The sequence below is a fragment of the Urocitellus parryii genome, chromosome 2 (assembly GCF_045843805.1).
Source record: "Urocitellus parryii isolate mUroPar1 chromosome 2, mUroPar1.hap1, whole genome shotgun sequence".
Taxonomy (NCBI): Eukaryota; Metazoa; Chordata; class Mammalia; order Rodentia; family Sciuridae; genus Urocitellus; species Urocitellus parryii.
This window is the reverse complement of record NC_135532.1, coordinates 96,210,209-96,216,208: the sequence shown is the minus strand read 5'-3', so window position 1 is coordinate 96,216,208 and position 6,000 is coordinate 96,210,209. Positions and strand designations below refer to the sequence as shown.

At 40.5% G+C, this 6,000-nt stretch overlaps 1 pseudogene; it reads right to left on the bottom strand.

The window, feature by feature from the left end:
• Positions 1 to 963: 963 nt before the first annotated feature.
• LOC144253436 (28S ribosomal RNA) lies at positions 964 to 2,309 on the bottom strand (annotated as a pseudogene).
• Positions 2,310 to 6,000: the final 3,691 nt, after the last annotated feature.

Sequence of the window (6,000 nt, the reverse complement as noted above, 5' to 3'; positions counted from 1 at the left end):
AGCAGGAATTGGGGCTTTAAAGAGGTGACTCAAAGGCTACATTTCTCTGTTGGAGTTGTAATTCACTTGTTAATTTGGGAGATGGCCATTTCTGATATCTTCTGGTACCATCCCTGAAGTCTGGATTACTTGGTTCCTATGGTGGATGTATACTCAAGGACAGATAAATCTGCCTAAAATGGGAAGAAAGGTAATCTTGCTTCCCCTGAGATTACTGACGTGCAGAGATTAGGAAGGAGCAGGAAGAGAGGAAGAAAAAGAAACATGTTCATTTAAAAAATAAGTTGTAGTGGCCGAGCAGCAAGGGCTATATTCAAAGCATAGACAACTTTTGCATTTCCCCATTGTCAATGACTACTTCCCATTTTGTGGGAAAACGGGTGATGACATCTCCAAACTGCTTACTGCTGAAAGAGGGCAAAGTTGGGGGAAGTAACCCAAAGTCCTTGTTCTCTATTGTGTGGGGCGTGGACAGTTAAGGGTATTCAGCATGAGAGCAGTTTGGAGGTGCCTAGTGGCAGATGGCAAGTGACTGGATAAGGCATACAAAGGGCAGGGATCATAAGACAACAATAAACAAGACAGGGGCTGGGGATGTGGCTAAAGCGGTAGCACGCTCGCCTGGCATGCGTGTGGCCCGGGTTCGATCCTCAGCACCACATACAAAGATGTTGTGTCCACCAAAAACTGAAAAATAAATATTAAGAAATTCTCTCTCTCTAAAAAAAAAAAAAAAAAAAAGACAGCCAAGCATTATTTTTTTTTGTAAACAATTAGCACAAAAGAAATTAGTATTTTGTCCATTCTCTGAAAACCGTGAGGACAGAAACTCATAATCTGATCAGTGAAAAAAAGATCAAGTTTATCAATGTAGGAAGTTAGGAAGATTTGTAGATCTACGAGATCAGGCTCAAAATTTGTGACTCTAGAGTCCTTTGTGATATCATTATTATTAGGTATTCTCACACAAGAACCCTTCCCTTATAGCCTCCAGCTGTATTTACTTTTGGTAGGGCTAACACAAGCATACATCTTGTTACTTTTTAATTAATTTATTTATGCATTTATTTTTATTATTATTATTATTTGTCACTAGACACCGCCAGACTGCAATACTTTCCAAGGCATGGTCCCCTCTCTCGGGGCTAATCTATTCCAGGGCAGCCCTGCCATTCACAAAGAAAAGAGAACTCTCTCCGGGGTTCCTGCCCACTTCTCTGGGATCAATTACCATTCTGGACACCTCACAGTGCCCATCTCCACCACTCCAGATTCCAGGATCTGAACCCGACTCCCTTTTGATTGGTGGAAGGCAATGAAGGCCATCGCCTGTCTCTTTGGAAGGGTGCTCACCCATCTCTCAGGACCGACTGACCCATGTTCAACTGCTGTTCACATGGGACCTTTCTCCTCTTTGGTCATGAAAGTTTTCATTTAAATATTTGCTACTGTCACCAAGATCTGCACCTGCGGCAGCTCCACCTGGGCTGCGCCCTAGGCCTCAAGGCTCACCACAGTGGCTCTCCTACTTGTCATGGCGTAGCAATCTCAGGTTGCTTTCGCCCCTGTCCACCGTGTTTTGACCGCCAGCGATGGCCAGGTATGGTCCCCACGCTCCAGCACCATCCATTTTCAGGGCTACTTGATTCAGCAGGTGAGTTGTTACACACTCCTTAGCAGAGTCCAACTTCCATGGCCACCATCCTGCGGTCTATATCAACCAACACCTTTTCTGGGGTGTGCTGAGCATTGGCATCAGGCACCTTAACCTGATGTTTGGTTCTTCCCACAGTGCTAGTTCTGCTTACCAAAAGTGGCCCACTAGGCACTCACATTCATGCCCAGATCCATGCCATCCAGCTGGGCTTCTTACCCATTTAAAGTTTGAGAATAGGTTGAGATCACTTTGGCCCCAAGACCTCTCATCTTTGGCTTTAAAGGATTAAACTGTCTGGGTTGTTTTCAAGTTTTTTATTTCTGCAAGAGCGCCAGCTACCCTGAGGGATGGTTCAATTGGTCTTTCACCTCTATACCCAGATCAGATGACCGACTTGCACATCAGGACTGCTACCTGAATTTCCTCCGGCTTTGTCCTGTCCGGGCACAGTTAGTTCACCATCTTCCAGGTCCTAGCACATGTGCTCATGCTCCACCTCCCTGGTGCAGTGGGCAAGACAGGCTAGTGGTGCACCCTTGGTGGACTGGAGAAAGCTCGGGATCCCACTTCAGCTGGTGGGCGAGCCGCTGGCCTTCACCTTCATTGCAACATATCATCTTTCTTAAGTTACATTAAAAAAAAAAACATTATTTTTCCTTTTAAATGTCCACGTAGGACTGTGCTCAGGCTATACTCAAATGTTTAAGACCAAGTTGGTCAAAACTGACCTGAGATTTCTCAGAGATCACTCTTGGGAGATCACTCTTGGGACACATGCAAAGCCTTTTGGCTCCTTTAGCTTTCCTCTATCAGTAGTGCCATCTGCCAGGATGGATCAGATTCCTGCTGACCATATGTGGCTTCTCTTGGAAGCATCAGGAGTTTTTCCATCTCCAATGACCCTCATCTTTGCATAATGTACACTGTTGGCTTCTGGTTCTCTAGGGTCCTCTCTATCTTCCTGATCAGCAGATCAGGTGACTCATGATAGTTTCAGGGCACAGAGAGGAGGTTCTGTCATTGTCTGGGTCCTGGCTGACCTTAGAGGACAAGGGCCAAAATGTTGGGTTCTTTTTCCTTGACTCTTTTACTTCCTTGATTTTGGTCTCCAAGTTTTTGGTTGTAAAGACCCAGCAAGCCAGTTTCAAAAGTTTTAAAGAGGGAGTGACTTCAATATCTATAATTACCCTTTCAATATCTATAGTTACCCTTCCATTTAATTGGGGTCGGTATTAGTAATGGAAGTCAGCATTATATGCTATCTGTCCTGTAGGTGATGGCTTATTATTGCAAAATAACCCAGGTTATTTTTTGTTTGTTTGTTTGTTTGTTTAGAAGAAGTACCTCTGCAAATCACTAACAGGGAACAGTTATGAAGTTTACAAGGAAAATATGAAATGAAATTAACAGAGCAAAAACATATTCAGTTTGTGTAATGGCTATGAACCAATAAAAATGACTTTTATGATCATGAACCCTTACTTATATCCCCTGTTTCAGATCATAGTAATCTTTACAACAAAAATCAATCTTTTGAGCACAACTTTAAATGAGCTAAAGTGTAGCTTATTTTGAAGCCATCCTAACATGGAGTAAGGTGAGAGGAAGAGCCTTATCTCAAGTAAGGTGGGCTCTTCACAAATAACACAATATAACATTACACGTCTGAAACATGAATCAAAGAAAGGCTAAGAGAGCTTTAAACTTTTTTCTTGTGGAAAAAATGGCAGAATGCTTTCATGTTTTACAATGTCACCTTTAAACATATCAGACTCTCCTTATTGTATTCCAAAAATGCACAAAATTGCACAAAAATAACACAAAATTGTATATATAACTTATTGACAACAGGTTGCTTTATTCAGCTATAAAACAACAAATGACATGAATAAATACCAACTGAATTTGTTATTTCTATACAAATCCAAGACTTTGCTACAGATATTGTTACTTTGGAGAATGCCAACTTGGCAAAGTGCTCTCCTAAACTTTACATTTAACTAAGTTTAACATTTAAAGTATAATTTAGAATCCAGAGGGTATGGTAACAATAATCACAGGCATGGATGGGTTAACAAAAGTCAAACGGTAGCCTTAAATCTCTCACGCATTTAGAAAACTGTGTAAATGATCAGAAATTGACTTAGCCAAAGCAAATAGATATAAGACAGGTCTTCAAATGAATCTGTGGCCCTTCTATGTAAGACACAATGTGTAAAAGAGACCACTTACCTTGCCAATACTTATATAAACTTTTATTTTATAAACTTTTACATGACACTTAGATAAGACTTAGACAAATATAGTTCTTAGAGGCATACATATACCTAGAACACATATTTAGGGTGTCAACTATATTGTTATAACCTAAATAACAGTTGTTTGTTTAACCAGTAACAAAGTAACCATTTAAGATTTTAAGACAGGTACAAACCCTAATTTCTTTGAGACTTAGTTTCCCCAAATAATAAAACCTAATGAATACAATAAAATTATCTTGATAGATAAGTGAAGATCAATGTTTCAGACTTTGCTTCATATTAGTACATTAAAGTTTAAGTAATTTTGACCATGCTAATTATAGCCAATTTAATCACAAACACAAACTTTTTGAGATTTATCTGCCATAAACCTTCTGCAACTTAAACATTCACAACTTAACATCCTTAGTTATGTTCTAAGTTTTTTCTTGGACTTTAGCCCTGGAATATTACTTTACCAGACAAAATACTTTATCAGCTAGAAACATTTCTTTTACCTTCTAATTTTCCACACTAAAACTTATTTCCACACCTATAACTTTCCACACTAAAACTTATTTCCACACCTATAACTTTATTTTATTTTTTCTAGTTTTGGACCCTTTCTTAAATTTATATTCTTAAATTTATATATCGTGCATTTAATTTACACAAAAATTTCATCCCAGGAGAGAGATCAGACAATATAGCATGCACAAAAAGTCTGTCTTAATCTTTTCTCTCTCAGGTGGCATCTAAGGGGTTAGAGCACAGGATATTTTTGAGCTTGACCTGTGTCCATTATCATTATCATGATGCCATTAACTTTAAGTGAGTTCTCCTCTGTCAATTGTACTCAGAGGCTCCTTTGGGGCCTTTTTTTTTTTTTTTTTTTTTTTTTATAATATGCAGTGGAGGAGGCCCTTTCTATACTTTTCTTCAAGCTTCCTTGAGATCCCTTGGCAGAGGCTGCCTACAAAATACCGGTTGGCCTTAGTTTCTTTTTCTTTTCTGGGTGCAGTTATTTTTTCAGCCAGTCTCCCCAGGCATTTAGTTTGAATGGGATACTATTATAGCAAGAACTGCTTTGACACAGTGATGAATATCCCCTGTCCAAATGGGGTGTCCTGTCAGATCTTAAAAGGAGAGACTATTCCTGTCCCCAGGTCATAAACTGACAGTGCTAAAAACTATTGCCACAGCATTTGTGTCTAGTAGCCTCCAGCTCCCCAGGGCAAAAGGGGCCGGAAGGCAGGTCAGAGGTCTGGTTCTCTTTGGCCATTTTTCTAGAGCCCAGGCAGTTTTTCTGGAATTTTTTCCCACAAGTTTAAGGCTAGTGTTCTTGACCCACAGTGAGATGATCTGCATCTGCTTGGTGCCAGACTTAGAGACGGTGCTAGGAGTGCCAGCCCTGGGTTTAAAGGATTTAAATCTTCTTAAACCCTTTCTTCTAGTTCCCTGCTATCCTTGCACACCAGAGTCAGTGCCTTTTGGCACCTTCAACTTAGTTCCCGATGGTTCAGACCCCTTATCATGCACCTGCATCAATGCCAGTGCACACAGAATCTCTTTCAAATACTTGACCCCTGACAGTCTAACTTCAACCTCAGAATTGTAATAATAATCCAGGAAAAAAACATCCAAAACCATGGCCAACAGATGGGAACCTTTAAAGTGACCAGCCAAGATCTTTCCCAAGAGACTACTTATAGGATCAATGCTGTATTGGCCATGTCTTAAAAGGGGCAGTAACCAATACAAACAAAACAAAAACACATACAGACAACCAGAAAGAATTCCCAAACCCAAGGCCAACAAATAGATGAGAACCTAGAACAAACCAGAAGAGAGTACATATCCCTGGGTTCTTGAGTCCCACTTAACCATGACTTCTATACCAGTGGTGCCACAGATGTACCCAGAAAGAGGGATCAGGTGCTCCCATGAAGAGAAACCGGAAGTGTGCAAGCAAGGGTCTCAAGGCTCTGTCTCAGCACGCACACTGGGGGACTGACCAAATGGCCAAAAATGTCTCGACTTTACTGAATTCAGTTTCCTTTTTCTCAAAAGGGACCATAATGGAGCATCCTGTACCATTCAGGA